We start from the raw sequence: 18,848 nt of genomic DNA, 5'->3' as shown, positions 1-18,848 counted from the left end.
TAATTATGTGTCTTTTGTCAGTTTTAGTCTTGGTCTGTCCTGTGTTTCTGTGATATCATACTGGAGGAACATTGTATCATTTCTTAATGCATGCATTTCTAAATGACAATAAACGAGGACTGAGTGTCCTCATAATCTAATCTAATCTAATCTAAGGTGCTAGCATTCAGCTTCCAAACTTCCTACTGTGGAGAGGAAGTGCCTGTGTGAGTTTCTTTGAACATGGAGAAATGTTGCCATTTTGTTAGCCATCAACATTACTGTTAGCAGATTTATGTTCAAGTGGTCTATTGCTTTATTAAATTCAAGTCTAGTTCAAGTCTAGCAAACTTCTGCTTCAAAAGAACTTTTGAAATGTTATTAAATCTCTTAATTTTCAAACATCAGTGATTTATTAGTCCAATTGAATATTCTAACACAATTTTTCCCAAGCTATTTATCTTCCATCATGCTAGCACTTCTGGTCATGAAATGGTCTTGTGGAAAGTTTCGAGGACTCAAGGTTTGTCAAGATTAAATTGTAGCACAGGGACACAAGAAAACAGGAACAAGAGAAGACTACCTGGACCTCAGGGCTTCTCCACTATTCAACATGATCAAGTCTGATCTGCCCAAGGATCCTGTTTCATCTACGAGCCTCCCAGATAGCCACATCTGCACGAGGTGCACCGAGCAGCAGCTCCTCGGAGAATGTGTTAAGGTACTGGATCTGCTGCTCAATGACTTTTGGCTCATGAGGGAGAATGAGGAGGAGATAGATAGGAGCTACAGGGAGGCAGACACACTCTAAGTTAGAGGAGAAAGGAACCAGCACCTTATCTCCAGGCTTAAATGACCTCATTCTAGCTTCCTTATCATACCAATTTTTCATTTTCTCCTGAGCCGATTTTAAATTTTCCCTGGCTAAGCTACAAGCTTTATGCAATCTTTCCTCAAATTTCAAAACATAATCCAGCAAATTAGTACGTACATCTTTATTAATCCACTGTTCTTTTAACAATGCCAAAGGTCCTCGAACTCTATGCCCAAACAAAAGTTCAAAACGACTAAAACATAGGGATTCCTGACTGACTCCCATACTGCAAATAGAAGTAAGTGTACACCCTCATCTCAATCCTTTTCATTTTCCACACAATACTTCCTAATCATGGTTTTGAGGGTAGAATGGAACCTCTCCAATGCTCCTTGCAATTCTGGATGGTATGCAGATGAGGTTATCTGCTTTGCTCCCAGTTTATAAACTGTCTGCTGGAACAATCCAGACATAAAATTACTATCTTGATCAGATTGTATTTTCTTAGGCAACCCAAAATAAGTAAAGAATTTTATAAGAGCCTTTGTCACAGTTTTGGCTGTTGTATTCCTGAGTGGTATTGCCTCTGGAAACCTAGACACTGTGCACATGATGGTCAGTAAATATTGATGGCCAGCTTTAGTTTTTGGCAATGGGCCTACACAATCTATAATAAGTAGCCCAAGAAATAGTGCATGCATTAGTGATAATTTTTCAAAATTCGTTAGTTTCTGGACTAGTTCCTGAGGATTGGAGGGTGGCTAATGTAACCCCACTTTTTAAAAAAGGAGGAAGAGAGGAACCGGGGAATTATAGACCGGTTAGCCTAACGTCGGTGGTGGGGAAACTGCTGGAGTCAGTTATCAAGGATGTGATAACAGCACATTTGGAAAGCGGTGAAATGATCGGACAAAGTCAGCATGGATTTGTGAAAGGAAAATCATGTCTGACGAATCTCATAGAATTTTTTAAGGATGTAACTAGTAGAGTGGATAGAGGAGAACCAGTGGATGTGGTATATTTGGATTTTCAGAAGGCTTTTGACAAGGTCCCACACAGGAGATTAGTGTGCAAACTTAAAGCACACAGTATTGGGGGTAAGGTATTGATGTGGATGGAGAATTGGTTAGCAGACAGGAAGCAAAGAGTGGGAATAAACGGAACCTTTTCAGAATGGCAGGCGGTGACTAGTGGGGTACCGCAAGGCTCAGTGCTGGGACCCCAGTTGTTTACAATATATATTAATGACTTGGATGAGGGAATTAAATGCAGCATCTCCATGTTTGCAGATGACACGAAGCTGGGTGGCAGTGTTAGCTGTGAGGAGGATGCCAAGAGGATGCAGAGTGACTTGGATAGGTTGGGTGAGTGGACAAATTCATGGTAGATGCAATTTAATGTGGATAAATGTGAGGTTATCCACTTTGGTGGCAAAAATAGGAAAACAGATTATTATCTGAATGGTGGCCGATTAGGAAAAGGGGAGGTGCAACGAGACCTGGGTGTCATTATACACCAGTCATTGAAAGTGGGCATGCAGGTACAGCAGGCGGTGAAAAAGGCGAATGGTATGCTGGCATTTATAGCGAGAGGATTCGAGTACAGGAGCAGGGAGGTACTACTGCAGTTGTACAAGGCCTTGGTGAGACCACACCTGGAGTATTGTGTGCAGTTTTGGTCCCCTAATCTGAGGAAAGACATCCTTGCCATAGAGGGAGTACAAAGAAGGTTCACCAGATTGATTCCTGGGATGGCAGGACTTTCATATGAAGAAAGACTGGATGAACTGGGCTTGTACTCATTGGAATTTAGAAGATTGAGGGGGGATCTGATTGAAACGTATAAAATCCTAAAGGGATTGGACAGGCTAGATGCAGGAAGATTGTTCCCGATGTTGGGGAAGTCCAGAGCAAGGGGCCATAGTTTGAGGATAAAGGGGAAGCCTTTTAGGACCGAGATTAGGAAAAACTTCTTCACACAGAGAGTGGTGAATCTGTGGAATTCTCTGCCACAGGAAACAATTGAGGCCAGTTCATTGGCTATATTTAAGAGGGAGTTAGATATGGCCCTTGTGGCTACGGGAATCAGGGGGTATGGAGGGAAGGCTGGGGCGGTGTTCTGAGTTGGATGATCAGCCATGATCATAATAAATGGCGATGCAGGCTCAAAGGGCCGAATGGCCTACTCCTGCACCTATTTTCTATGTTTCTATGTTTCTATAATTTTGGAAAACGGTTCACCAAATGCTGGAATAGTTTGCAATGGGGCCACTGGAGTAACATGATTAGGTTTACTCACAATCTGACAAGTATGACAAGTTCAGCAAAATGTTGCCACATCTTTTCTTAAACCAGGTCAGTAAAAATGTTTAAAAATCTTGATCGCAATTTTCTTCACACCTTGATGGTCACCCAAGGGCTTACTACGAGCCAAAGTTAAAATCTCATTCTGATAATCTATAGGAAATACTCCCTGATGAAAAATCTTCCATTCCTCACTTGCAGGAATCGTAGGTGATCTCCACCTCCTCATTAAAACTCCACTCTTGAAATAATATCCTACTGGCACCTTCTCAATTTCACTATCCGCGAGAGCTTGTTCCTTTAACTTGACTATCTCAGGGTCTCTACTCTGCTCTGCTATCATCTCCCTCCGAGATAGAGACAAATCTTCATGGTCAGACTTACTACAAGAGTTTTGATCAAACAATGAAGGTAAGAAAGTTTCTGACAAATCCTCAAATTTCGAATCCCGAGGTGAGCGGTTACAAGTAGCAGCCTCGTCGTGCACAGACCCATTCACCTCAGCAATCTTTTTGGCCATAGCTCAGGTTACAACACAGGAGGAATCCATGTTAGAACCTATATTTGGTTCATCAGAGATGGGCTTAATAGCCAAATGTACTTCAGGAAAAACTTGTCCATCTGCTAAGTCATTCCCTCAAAATAGAGAAACATCATTCATGGGTAAACTGGATTGTAGTCCTACTTTAACAGGTCCTGTAACTAACACTGACCTTAAATTTACCCTGACCGCAAATGTACAGGCATAAGGGCACTCTCAACACCTCGTATATAGTTTACCTCACCAATGTCAGACTCATCACTAAACTTTAGAATACTGTCTAACATAAGTGACCGAGAAGCTCCAGTATCCCTAAGGATTTTTATTGGCGTGGATCCCTCTTTCAAGGATACAAATCCTTCGGTTATAAAATGAACATATCCCCTTTTAACTTGGTCAGACTCTAACAAAGCTTCATTTGTATTTATCGAACCCTGTGGATTTACAGGTTTTTCAATATGTTGCACACAAGCATCTGGGACTGCTTCCTTCTCCTTCTTCTTCAGTCGGAAGAGTTAGCTATTACTTGACCAGGTTTCTTACAATAATTACAAATAAGACCAAAATGTCTTTCCTTCACATATTTCCCATCATCCTTACTTTTCTCACTAACTTCTAATTTAATTTCTGGTTTAACTTGACTGTCTGTGCTATTTTTCCTTTTAAAAGTTCTACCCAGAGGAAATTTACTCTTATGGAAAAGCATACTCATCTGCTAATTTAGCAGACTCCTGCGATGTAGCAGTGTCCCTCTCATTTAAGTATGTCCTTACTTCAACAGGGATGCACCTTTTAAATTCCTCCATTAAAATAAACTCTTTTAATTTATTATACTGCCCATTCATATTTTTAGAGGAAACCCATCGCTCAAAACACACAGATTTATCGTAGGCAAGTTCCACGTAAGTTTTGTCCACGGATTTCAAATTTCTAAATCTTTCTCTACAAGATTCCGGAACCAGTTCATACGCTTCCAGTATATGCTGCTTCACAACATCATAATCAAGTGCCTACTCAGCAGTTAAAGCTGTACAAACTTGTTGTGCTTTACCTTTAACTACACTTTGTAACATCACTGGAAACTCTCAAATCAGAGTAACAATTTCAAAATGTTGGAAATATTTATCCACTTCTGCCTCATTAAATGGAGGAGCCAATATAACTTCCCAACTAGCAGCAAACAGTTTCCTAGAACCAGAGGACTGATCCTTGGACTTTAATGTCTCCATCGCTAGTTCAAACTCCCTCTGTTTATTTGCTTCTCTTTCTTCAAATTCCCTTTTCCTATTGGCTTCTCTTTCTGCTACCTCTGCTTTAAATAACTCCAACTTTATCTGTTTGATATGTAATTGCATCTCTAGATTACTCATTGAAAACATATCTAACACCTCCTCATCAAAATTTCCCGAATTTATATAATGTTCCGCTATCTTCCTCTGAATTACTGGCTTTGTTGTAACCTTTGAAATTCCTTTAAGGTCCAACCTTCTAGCAATCTTGGATACATCACCCTTTCTCACCTTTGCTAATACCGCCATGTCTGGCGATGCCATAAAGTCATCAATATTCATTGCTGCTGAATACCACACACAGATCAATCACACAAAAGAGTCAGGTATTTCCCCTTTTCCAAATCAGATTGATAATCAAACAAGCACTTAAACATAAAATCGGAACAAATCCCAGACGAGCCCCCAATTTTTGTTATGTCGTCAGCAACAATGAATATAGAATTGAGTACGGTTTTATAAACAAACATAAAAATTTATTAAGCTGTACTCAGCAATAGTGAAAAGTAAACAAACAACTATTTTTAACTGGAAGTTAACTGCTATACTGAAATTAACAAACAGCCAAACTCTGGAACAGTTCTTACAGTGGTAAATTCGAACACAGTCTTAAAGTGGTAAATTCGAAAATCCAAGTGATTTATACAGTCAGTAAGGTGAAACTTCCCAGAAAACTGATTTCTTCGAAGACGTGACATTACTGCTGATCCCAGCCGAGAGATGCCTTGTCCAAAGAATTCATGATGAAGGAAATAAAACGGCTTAAAGGAACTGACCTTTTCCTGGAGGGTGAACACTGCACAAACCTTCCTGATCTTGCAGGGGTTATCTCAGATTCAGGCCAGTATTCCCGAATGAAGATTCAATAAGGTCGATCCTTTATAAAACTGCTGAACGACACCAACTTTACTCAATCCTTCGGGTTCCCATACTTTGGTAAGGTGTTCACTGTAAAGGTAAATCAAAGGTGCAACAAACAAGAACTTGCAGTGTTTGGCAAAACTGCCGGTACAACGTGTTTGTACCTTACAACAGAAAGTACAAACTCCACTTTAAAATGAAACTGCGTCATGAGACGAATATGCAGCAAAACTAACGAATTAACTGACAAACTAACTGTGTGACAACAGGGGTTTCCCCTTTATATACCCGTTGCAACATGCCATCACATGACCTCACACCAGTGGGAAAATTACATCATATGACCCCACACTGTTGGGAAGATTACATCACCCCACCATCGCAAGACAATTACATTATGCTCACAAGATACTCTCTATTACATCATGCTCACAAGATACTCAATTACATCATGGTCATAAGACAGTCACAAGATACCTATGAGGTATGTGACATGATTCATCACCACTTGCAACACAGCCCACGGCAGAGGATTGGGAAACCTTTAAAAATCAACAGAAGGCAACCAAAATAAGTCATAAAGAAGGAAAAGATGGAATAGGAAGATAAGCTAGCCAAAAATATCATGGAGGATACCAGAAGTCTTCAGATGCATAAAGACTAAAAGAGAGGCAAGAGTAGATATCAGACAGCTGGAAGATGATGCTCGAGAGGTAGTAATGGGAGACCAGTAAATGGTGGATGAAGTGAGTAAGTATTTTGCATCAGTCTTAACAGTGGAAGACATGAGTGCTTCCCAAATTTGGGAACAGCTTCTTTCCAACTGTGATAAGACTACTGAATGGATCCTGACCCAGATCTGGGCCGTACCCTCCAAATATCTGGACCTGACTCTCGTTTTTTTTTGCACTACCTTACTTCCCATTTTTCTATTTTCTGTTTATGATTTATAATTTAAATTTTTAATATTTACTAATTTTAACTATTTTTAATATTTAATATTTGCAATCCAGGGAGTGTGAAGCGCAGAATCAAATATCGCTGTGATGATTGTACGTTCTAGTACCAATTGTTTGGCGGCAATAAAGTATAAAGTAAAAGTATAAAGAGTGGTATGCCGGAAGTTTGAGAATGTTAGGGGGCAGAATTAAGTGAAGCTGCCATTTCTAGGGGGGATGTGCTTGGGAAACTGAATGGTCTGAAGCTAGATAAATCACCTGGCCCAGATGTACATCCCATGGTTCTGAAAGAGGTGGCCGAAGAGATTGAGTTAGCATTCATTAGCAACGATCTTTCAAGAATCAAAGTTCAAACTACATCTATCAGACTACATATATGTCACCACGTTCAAGTTTGAGATTCTATTTTCCCTTTTCTATTTATGATTTATAATTTAAATTTTTAATATTTACTATCAATTTCTACTCCAGGGATCACGAAGAGCAGAATCAAATATCGCTGTGATGATTGTACGTTCTAGTATCAATTGTTTGGCAACAATAAAGTATAAAGTATATGACCCTTCATGGAAGACATGCCCATGATCTGAGCAGATTAGATGACAACAACTAAATCTTGAACATCTGGCTCAGAGTTGCAGACCTTTCCTAGAAACTGACAGGTTCTTTGTGGCAATACAGGACCAAGTGGTTAACAAAAAAAAAAATCAAAGGTACATAATAAAAGGCCAATAATTCAAGATGATAAATGCAGAAAATGCCAAGAAAAGCCAGAAACAATCTAACATATAACAGGATCCTGCAGCAGTTTAACTCAATCTGATTACTTACACAGGCACAATCAAGTGTCAAACATCATTCATAAGACCATAAGCCATGGGACATGGGAGCAGAATTAGTCCATTCAGTCAATTGAATCTGCTCGGCCATTCCATCATGGCTGATCCCAGACCCCACTCAACCACATTTAGCATATCCTTTGATTCCCTGACTGATCAGGAAATGACCAACTTCTGCCTTAAATCTATCCATGATCCACAGCAGTCTGTGGCAGAGCATTCCACAGATTCACTACTCTGAGTAAAAAAATTCCCCTTTACCTCTGTTCTAAAAAGTAGCCCCTCAGTTTTCAGACTCTGCCCTTTGATTCTGAATACCCCCACCATAGGAAAGAGATTGTTGTTTCACCACACAGCCAGATTTGCAATATCCCTCCTATGTGCTGATTCACCATCATCTTTGATTTGGCCTATGACAGTGGTGTCATTAGCAAACTTAAATATGGCACTGGAGCTGAGCTTGCAAATAGAGCAGGGGATTAAGCACACAGCCTTGTGGTGCAGCTGTGCTGATGGAGATTGTGGAGGAGATGTTGTTGCCAATCCAAACTGACTGGGGTCTGCAAGTGAGGAAATCAAGGATTCAATTACAGAAGAACAATGTTTTAATTGCATAGCTGATTAGTAGAAGCAGCCTACTTCTTCATCATGCTTTTCAGGATCTTGCATATTTCAATAAGATTACCCCTCATTCTTCAAAACTCAAGAGACAACAGGTCTGACTTTTAAAGCCATTCATATCAAGACAACTGTTTCATCCCATATTTCACTGACTTCAATCAAGCACATCCTTTCTTCAATAAGAGGACCAAATCTGTACACAATACTTCACACCTTCATTTAAATAATATATTACCATACAAATATTTTGTCTGAGTAACTATCTGCATAATGTTCAATTTCTTGCAAGCATAGACACTATTAATCAATTAACATATACTGTCAATAAATTCTGAACTTCAGTTTGGATTTTACACTGGAGGCACAAAAACATGGTTTGTTATCCAGCTAGATATAATAAGGCAATTTTGGAAAGAAACAGCTGCTGCCCTAATGGTTCTGATTATCACCCTCTTCACCTGTGTGGTCTGAGGAGAGGCTGGACAAACTTGGGTTGTTTTCTCTGGAATGGTGGAGGCTGAGGGGGAACCTTAGAGAAGTTTAAAAGATTGTGAAGCTATGTAAGTAGAAGGATCTAGTTAGACTTTGACTACCAATCTAGTTTGGCAAAACATTATGGGTAAAGCGCCCACTTCTGTGCTGTATTGCTCTATGTTCTATGGGATGGTTAAACTACTGGAGGATATTCTTAGAGACAGGATTAGTGAGCACTTGGAGAAGGATAGTCTGATTATAGATAGTCAGTATGGTTTTGTGAGGGGTAGGTCATGCCTTATTAGCCTGATAAGCTTTTGCGAGGAAATGACACAAGAAATTGATGAAGGTAGAGCAGAGGTTGTGATTTATACGGATTTTAGTAAGGCATTTGACAGGGTTCCCCATGGTAGGCTCATTCAGAAAGTCAGGAGACATGGGATCCTGGAAAATTTGGCTACATACATTCAGAATTGGCTTGCCCACAGAAGGCAGAGTGTGGTAATAGATGGAGTGTACCTGTATTCTACTTGGAGCTCAATGACCAGTGGTTTTCCACAGAGACCTGCTCAGGGACGCTAGTGCTTTGTGATTTTTATAAGTGACTTGGATGAGGAAGTGGAAGGGTTGGTTGGTAAGTTTGCAGATGACACAAAGGTGGGTGGTGCTGTGGATAGTGTAGAAAGTTGCCATTGGTTACTGCCGGACATTGTTGGGAAACAGAGCTGAGAATTGGCAGATAGAGTTAAATTGGAAAAATGTCCAGTGTTGCATTTTGAAAGGTCCAACTTGATGGCAGAGTACAAAGTTAATGGAAAGATCCTTCGGAGTGTGGAGGAACAGTGGGATATTGGGGTCCATGTCCATTGATCCCACAAATTTGCCATGCAGATTGAGTGGGTTGTTTAGAAGGAATATAGTGTCTAAAAGGTCGTCTCTTATTTTGGAGGCTGTGCCCTTTAGTTCTGGATATCCCCACCACAGGAAACATCCTCTCCACATCCACCCTATCTAGTCCTTTCAACATTCGGTAGGTTTCAATGAGATCCCCCGCAATCTTCTAAATTCCAGTGAGTATAGGCCCAAAGCTGCCAAGTGCTCCTCATATGTTAACCCCTTCATTCCCAGAATCATCCTCATGAACCTCCTCTAGACTCTCTCCAACGAAAACACATCCTTGCTGAGATATGGGACCCAAAACTGTTGATAATACTCTAAGTGCAGCCTGACCAGTGTCTTATAAAGGCTCAGCATTATCTCCTTGCTTTTATATTTTATTCCCTTTGAAATAAATGCCAACATTGAATTTGCCTTCTTTACTACAAACTCAACCAGTAAATTAACCTTCTGTGAGTCTTGCACAAGGACCCTCAAGTTCCTCTGCATCTCTGATGTTTGAATTTTCTCCCCATTTAGATAATAGACTACACTTTTGTTCTTTTTACCAAAATGTATTATCATACATTTCCAAATACTGTATTCCATACACATTTTTGCCCATTCTTCCAATTTGACCAAGTCCTGCTGCAATTGCATTGTTTCCTCAGCGCAACCTACCCCACCACCCATCTACATATGCAAACTTTGCCACAAAGCCATCAATTCCATTATACAAATCATTACACTGTGGAAAGTAGTAGTCCTAATACTGATCCCTGAGGAACATCACTAGTCACTGGCAGCCAACCGGAAGAGGCCCCCTTTATTGCCACTTCCTGCCTTCTGCCTGTCAGCCAATCTTCTATCCATGCTGGTATATTTCCTGTAATGCAATAGGATTGTATCTTGTTAGGCAGCCGCATCTGAGGCACTTTATCAAATACCTTCTGAAAATGCAAGTAAACGACATTCACTGCCTCTCCTTTATCCATCCTGCTTGTGACTTCCTCGAAGAACTCTAATAGATTTGTCAGGTAAGACTTCCCTTTGCAGAAACCATGCTGATTTTGACTTATTTTATCATTAGTCTCCAAATACCCCAAAACTTCATCCTTTGTAATAGACTCCAACACTTTCCCAACCCCTGAGTTTAGGCTAAATGGTCTATAATTTCCTCTCTTTAGTCTTCCTTCCTTCTTAAAGAGTGGAGTGACATTTGAAATCTTCCAGTTGTTGAGGGCCTTGTACCAGTAACTGAGTAATTCCAGGTAACATCTGAAGTTAATGGATTTACAATCACAAATCTATTTGCTTATTGCACACATAGAGGATTAATCCTTTATGACCTTGTATCCGTAACTGGAGTGATTCCAGGCAACAACAGAAGCAAAGTGCAACAAAAAATTTCAACTGTCCACAGCCACAGGTTAAATCATGTTGTCAACAAAGTCAGATTTACTCCTTGACTGGCCCTGTTTTACATGGCAACTTCCAAAGATGTTTTTGTGATTAATCATCACCATGGTAACTGTGACAATGATTAAAGCTATTATTAACCAGCACTTCACATTTCACGTATTGAGTAGTCAGTGCCTTTTTAATATCATTACTCACAGTTCTTTCCAGACAAAATTAAACCAAGACCTCTGGTTAAAACTGGTCCATGATCAAAAGTGCTAATTAGTCGCTGAGGTGTCCCCCACTTTATTATCCACCTGATATTTAAACTCATAGATTTATAGAGTCACAGAGCACACAGCACAGAAACAGGCCTTTAGCACATCTAGTTCGCACCAACCTGGTCTTTGTCCCATTGACCTGCACCTGGAACATAATTCTCCACCTCCTTGCCATCAATTTACCCTTCCAAACTTAACTGTTACAATTTAACCCATATCTACCATGTTGGCTGGCAGCTCATTCCGCAGACACACCACCCTCTGAGTGAAGAAGTTCTCCCTCAGTTTTCCTTAAATATTTCACCTTTCACATGAAACTTATTACCTCTAGTTCTAGACACACCCATCCTGCATGCATTCATCTTATCTGTACCCTAGTTAACTTTGTATACCTTCATAAGATCTTCCCTTATTCTTCTTCACTCCAGTGAATAAAGGCCTAAACTATTCAAAATTACCCTATAATTTGGGTCCTCAAGTCATGGCAAAATGCTTGTACATTTTCTCTGCACTCTTCCATTCTAGCTAATAATCTTCATTCTGTCTAAACCTAACGGCAGCATTATAATTTTTAAATAAACCATTTACTTGCTGTCTTGACCCTGTCCCTACCTCATATTTTAAGGGTTCTTTAAATACTGTTTTAAATAACATTAGGAAAATACATCCCTTGAAACTGTTTTTTTTCTCAGATGCCTTCAAAGCTGTGGCTGCCAAACCCCTGATTAAAATGCCAAACTTTGATCGTGAGGTACTAGCTAATTGCAGGCCTATATCAAATAATCCCTTTCTGGCCAAGGTTCTTGACAAAGCCATCCTTAAACATCTCAGCAACTTTCTGAATGAGAACAATATTCTGAAAAAGATTCAGTAAGGTGTCAGAACAAACCATAGCATGGAGATAGCCCTTACCAAAATTGTCAATGACTTTAGGCTTAGCCCCGATGTCAACAGAATCTCAGCTCTAGTTCTTCTAGATCTAAGCACTGCCTTCGACACAATTGACCACAGCAATCTCCTAGGTCACCTTGAGAATGAGGTTGGCCTCTCTGGCTGTGCCCTTAAATGGTTTTGTTCATACATCTTAGAATTTTTTTTTGTCTGTCTCCAAGACCAATTTTCTAAGAGATATGATGTACTCAGGGAAGTGTCTTCTTTCCCTACTCCTCCTTATATATGTTTTCCTTTAGAGACATCTTTAGAAAGCACACAGTTATGCAGATGCACACAGTTGTACATCTCCTAGAAACATAGAAAACCTACAGCACAATACAGGCCCTTTGGCCCACAAAGTTGTGCCAAACTTGTCCCTACATTAGAAATTACTGGGGTTAACCATAGCCCTCTATTTTTCTAAGCTCCGTGTAGCTATCCAAAAGTCTCTTAAAAGACCCTATCGTATCCGCCTCCACCACCGTTGCCAGCAGCCATTCCGCGCACTTATCGCTCTCTGCGTAAAAAACTTACCCCTGACATCTCCTCTGTACCTACACCCAAGCACCTAAAACTTGTTCCTTCCTGTGGCAACCATTTCAGCCTTGGGAAAAAGCCTCTGACTATCCACACGATCAATGCCTCTCATCATCTTATACACCTTTATCAGGTCACTCCAAGGAGAAAAGGCCGATTTCATTCAAACTGTTTTAATAAGGCATGCTCCACAATCCAGGCAACATCCTTGTAAATCTCCCCTGCACCCTTTCTATGGTTCCTACATCCTTCCTGTAGTGAGGTAATCAGAACTGAGCACAGTACTCCAAATGGGGTCTGACCAGGGTCCTATATAGCTGCAACATTACCTCTCGGCTCCTAAATTCAATTCCATGATTGATGAAGGCCAACACACCATATGCCTTCTTAACCACTGAGTCAACCAGTGCAGCTTCTTTAAGCCTCCTATGGACTCGGACCCCAAGATCCTTCTGATCCTCCACACTGCCAAGAGTCTTACCATTAATACTAAATTCTGCCATCATATTTGACCTACCATAATGAACCACTTCACACTTATCTGGGTTGAACTTCATCTTCCACTTGTCAGCCCAGTTTTACATCCTATCAATGTCCCGCTGTAACCTCTAACAACTCTCCACACTATCCACAACACCCCCAACCTTTGTGACATCAGCAAAATTACTAACCCATCTCTCCACTCCACTTCCTCATTCAGGTTACTTAGAAAAATCACAAAGAGTAAGGGTCCCAGAGCAGATCCCTGAGGCACACCACTGGTCACCGCTGTTCATGCAGAATATGACCTGTCTACAACCACTCTTTGCCTTCTGTGAGCAAGCCAATTCTGGATCCACAAAGTAATGTCCCCTTGAATCCCATACCTCCTTAATTTCTCATAAGCATGGCATGGGGTACCTTATCAAATGCCTTGCTGAACTACATCTACTGCTCTTCCTTCATCAATGTGTTCAGTCACGTCCTCAAAAATTTCAATCAGGCTCATAAGGCATGACCTGCCCTTGACAAAGCCATGCTAACTATTCCTAATCATATTATACCTCTCCAAATGTTCATAAATCCTGCCTCTCAGGATCTTCTCCATCAACTTATCAACCACTGATGTACTGTAATATTCACTGGTCTATAATTTCCTGGGCTATCTCTACTCCTTTTCTTGAATACAGGAACAACATTCGCAACCCTCCAATCCTCTGGAACCTCTTCTGTCCCCATTGGTGATTCAAAGATCATCACCAGAGGCTCAGCAATCTCCTCCATCGCCTCCCACAGTAGCCTGGGGTACATCTCATCTGGTCTCAGAGACTTATCCAACTTGATGCTTTCCAAAAGCTCCAGCACATCCTCTTTCTCAATATCTACATGCTCAAGCTTTTCAGTCCACTGCAAGTCATCACTATAATCACCAAGATCCTTCTCCATAGTGAATACTGAAGTAAAGTATTCATTAAGTACCTCTGCTATACCCTTCGGTTCCATACATACTTTCCCACTGTCACTCTTGATAGGTCCTATTCTTTCACATCTTATCCTCTTGCTCTTCATGTACTTGTAGAATGCCTTGGGGTTTTCCTGAACCCTGCCTGCCAAGGCCCTCTCATGACCCCTTCTGTCTCTCATAATTTCCTTCTTAAGCTCCTTCCTGTCAGCCTTTTTATCTTCCAGATCTCTAACATTACCTAGCTCTCTGAACCTTCTGTAAGCTTTTCTTTCCTCCTAGACAAGATTTATTACAGTCTTTGTACACCATGGTTCCTGTACCCTACCATAACTTCTCTGTCTCATTGGAACGTACCTATGCAGAACTCCATCCCGAATCCTGACGATGATTAGCACCCTATCTTCTCTGACTTCTGGTATGGCTGCAATAAACAAATGGATGAACATGAATTTTCCTAAAACTAAATGAAGATATAACAGAAATACTTCTGATTTAATCCAAAGCCCAAAGAGATAGTCTTCTTAATAAATTTGCAAGCTTGACTCCCCTTATAAAATCAGAGGCAACCTTGACTCAGATTTAAATTTCAAATCCCACATAAAAAAAGTGACCAGAACAACATTTCTGCAGTTAAAACAAATTTACTTAAGAACTGCTGTGTATCCTGTTTCACCGAGACCTGGCTCTCCCCTGCCACCCCTGACTGTGCCATCCGACCGGAGGGATTTTTGATCCATCGGATGGACTGCACAGCGTCTTCGGGCAAGACAAAGGGAGGTGGTGTCTGCCTACTGATCAACACTGGGTGGTGCTCGGACACAGTGGCACTGACAAGCTCCTGCAGCCCAGACCTGGAACACCTGTCAGTGAAGTGTCGTCCCTACTATCTGCCACGGGAATTCACCTTGGTCATACTGACAGCGGTCTACATTCCCCCCCAGGCGGACATGGAGTGTGCTCTGAACATACTGTATGCCAGCATCAGTGAACTTGAGACCAGGTATCCGGAGGTTTTGTTCATTACAGCCAGAGACCTTAACCAGGCCAACCTCAGAAAGGCGCTGCCAAAGTTATACCGACATGTCTCCTGCCCCACTAGAGGCCCGAATATACTTGACCACTGCTACACAGCAATCAAGGATGCCTACCGTTCCGTCCCACGACCTCACTTCGGAAATTCGGACCATCAGGCCGTACTCCTCCTCCCGTCTTACAAACAGAAACTGAAACGGGAGGTCATGGTGTCAAAAGTAGTGTCACGTTGGACGGAGGAAACGGATGAGGTCCTCCGTGACTGCTTTGAATCGGTGGACTGGTTGGTATTCAAGGACTCGGCAGCTAACCTCGATGAGTATGCCTCAGCTGTCATGGACCTTATTTGGAAATGCACGGAAGACTGTGTGTCTCGCGAGACGATCCGGGTATTCCCTAACTGGAAACCTTGGATGAATTATGAGGTCAAGTCCCTTTTAAAGGCTAGAGCTGTGGCTTTTAGGTCCGGGGATACCAGTTGCTACACGGAATCCAGGTATGAACTCCGGAAAGCCATTAAGGGCGCCAAGAGGCAATATCGAGCCAAGTTGGAAGCCCAGGCTAACCAGAGGGATGCCAGCAGACTATGGCAGGGTCTAAATGAGATCACTGGGCGCAAAGAAAAGGCTGGGAATATCAATAACTGTGGCGTTTCTCTTCCTGACGAAATTAACGTATTCTTCGCAAGATTCAAACAGAAGAGGAGTGTCCCACTTCCTCTGGATGAACCGGATCTGGTGGCATCGAGATTCATTGTCACCGAGGAGGACATTAGAAGAGCCTTCCTGAAGATAAATCCAAGGAAGGCAATGGGCCCAGATGCTCCCAGGATATGTTCTCCAGGCCTGTGCAAGCGAGCTAGCTGGAGTGTTTGCTAACATCTTCAACTGCTCTTTGCTTCAGTCTAAGATCCCCTTGTGTTTTAAGAAGGCAACGATAATCCCAGTGCCAAGGAAGAGCAAGGTGGCATGCCTGAATGACTGTCGACCTGTGGCCCTGACATCAATTGCCATGAAGTGCTTTGAGAGATTGGTTATGGCACACATTAACCACAGCCTACTAGTCAACCTCGACGCTTTGCAATTCGCCTACCGGAGCAACAGGTCAATGGCAGATGCCATCGCTCTGGCCTACATTCCTCCTTAGAACACCTGGAGAATAAAGACGCATACGTAAGACTCCTTTTCATTGACTACAGCTCTGCCTTTAATACCATAATTCCAAATAAACTGATTCCTAAGCTCCAGAACCTGGGCCTTAGCACTGAGATCTGTAGCTGGATCTTCAACTTCCTCACAGACAGGACCCAGGCTGTAAAAATAGGGAACAAGCTCTCCTCTACAATCACTCTGAGCACCGGTGCCCCACAAGGCTGTGTACTCAGCCCCCTGCTGTACTCACTGTACACCCATGATTGTGTAGCCAAGTTTCCATCAAACTCAATATATAAGTTTGCTGATGACACAACAATTGTAGGCCGTATCTCGGGTAATGATGAGTTTGAGTACAGAGAGGAAATTACGAACCTGGTGGCATGGTGCGAAGACAATAACCTATCCTTCAACGTCAGCAAGATGAAGGAATTGGTTGTTGACTTCAGAAAGAGTAGCGGACCACACAACCCAATTTACATCGGTGGTGCGCAAGTGGAACAGGTCAAAAGCTTTAAGTTCCTTGGGGTCAATATCACAAATGATCTGACTTGGTCCAACCAAGCAGAGTTCACTGCCAAGAAGGCCCACCAGCGCCTTTACTTCCTGAGAAAACTAAAGAAATTTGGCCTGTCCCCTAAAACCCTCACTAATTTTTATAGATGCACCGTAGAAAGCATTCTTCTAAGTGCATCACAACCTGGTGTGGAAGTTGTCCTGTCCAAGACTGAAAAAAGCTGCAGAAGATCATGAACACGGCGCAGCATGTCACACAACCAATCTTCCGTCCTTGGACTCACTTTACACCGCATGCTGTCGGAGCAGTGCTGCCAGGATAATCAAGGACACGACCCACCCAGCCAACATACTTTTCGTCCCTCTTCCCTCCAGGAGAAGGCTCAGGATCTTGAAGACTCATACAGCCAGATTTGGGAACAGCTTCTTTCCAACTGTGATAAGACTGCTGAACGGATCCTGACCTGGATCTGGGCCATACTCTCCAAATATCTGGACCTGCCTCTCAGTCTTTTTGCACTACTTTACTTTCCATTTTTCTATTTACTACTTATGATTTATAATTTAAATTTTTAGTATTTACTAATTTTAACTATTTTTAATATTTTTAATATTTAATATTTGTAATCCAGGGAGCGGGAAGCGCAGAATCAAATATCGTTGTGATAACTGTACGTTCTACTATCAATTGTTTGGTGACAATAAAGTATAAAGTATTGCAAAGGTACGTCTGTTTCAGTCATGTAATGATATTGAAGCACTAATTCACACCTTTATATTGAATAGACTATTAGTGCAATGCACTTTTTACTGGCCTTCCAAAGCAATCTATTGACAAACTTCAACTCGTTCAGAACACCACTGTTAGACTTCTAACTAAAACCAGGGTGAAGGAACATTTCACTCTCTTCCTAGTTATCTGCATTGGGTTCCTTATCTTTTAGAATTGATTTTAAAGTTCTCTTGTATTTAAAGCTCTTCATGGTGCGACCAGAGTACATCACAGAATTGTTTTTGATTTCTAAGCCTGTACGAACTCTCAGGTCTTCTTCTGCCAGTCTCTTAAATTTAAACAATCTCCCTCACAAGATCAGGTCAGCTTTTTTGAACTACGCTCTTAAACTGTGGAATTCAATACCTAAAACTATAAGGGATGCAGACTCAATTGACACTTCAAACACCAGCTCAATAGTTATTTATTTAACTTTGGTTTTAAGTAACATCTTTTTGCCTTTTATTTTCATGCTTGCACTTTATCCCCTTGTAAAGTGCTTTAAATACATCGTCTGTTTGAAATATGCTCCATAAGTTATTATTAAATATCTCTAACATGCAGAAACATGTGAAACTATTACAAGTATAAGTAATTTCTTTAAAAATCATTACAAACTTTATCAAAATCAGAAAGTAACAACAAATTAAAATGCTGAAAAATAATTGTAAAATACAGAAGTAAAAATTCAATAACAGCTAGTTCTTTTTCTTCCTAATTTACTGTCAGTAAACCACATTCCAAGCTGACATGGAATTTGCCTATATTCAAGGGTTTAAAAATATGTATTTTTATTCAAGATAACAGAAAATTCCTTCTCAAGCCAATTATTATCTCTCAACTAAAACCACTAACCAGATCATCTGTTCATTTTCTCTATGTTAGGGCACAATTGTCTTACTACAGTGATAACACATTAGAATACTTCATTGAGTTCTTAGGAGCATCATCAGGTCAGGAATGATACAAAATAACTGGATGTTCTTCAGATCATTATAGAAAAGTAGAGTTCATGCTGTGCATAAATCCAAATGGATAGTTCGTCACTGCTACTGAGTATAAGAAGACTGAAGTGGTTCTACTTCCTTTCTGGGTTAATTGATTTGAACGAGATTTTCATGAGTCATTACAGGCATATTTATTTCAGCAGGACTTAATTCAGTCCCATTCTAAAACAATTCTGTTTCAGCTCATTGTTATACTGCCAAATGAAAGCTACTGTACG

Source organism: Mobula birostris, chromosome 9 (genome assembly GCF_030028105.1).
Source record: "Mobula birostris isolate sMobBir1 chromosome 9, sMobBir1.hap1, whole genome shotgun sequence".
Lineage (NCBI taxonomy): Eukaryota > Metazoa > Chordata > Chondrichthyes > Myliobatiformes > Myliobatidae > Mobula > Mobula birostris.
This window is presented reverse-complemented; position numbering follows the sequence as displayed.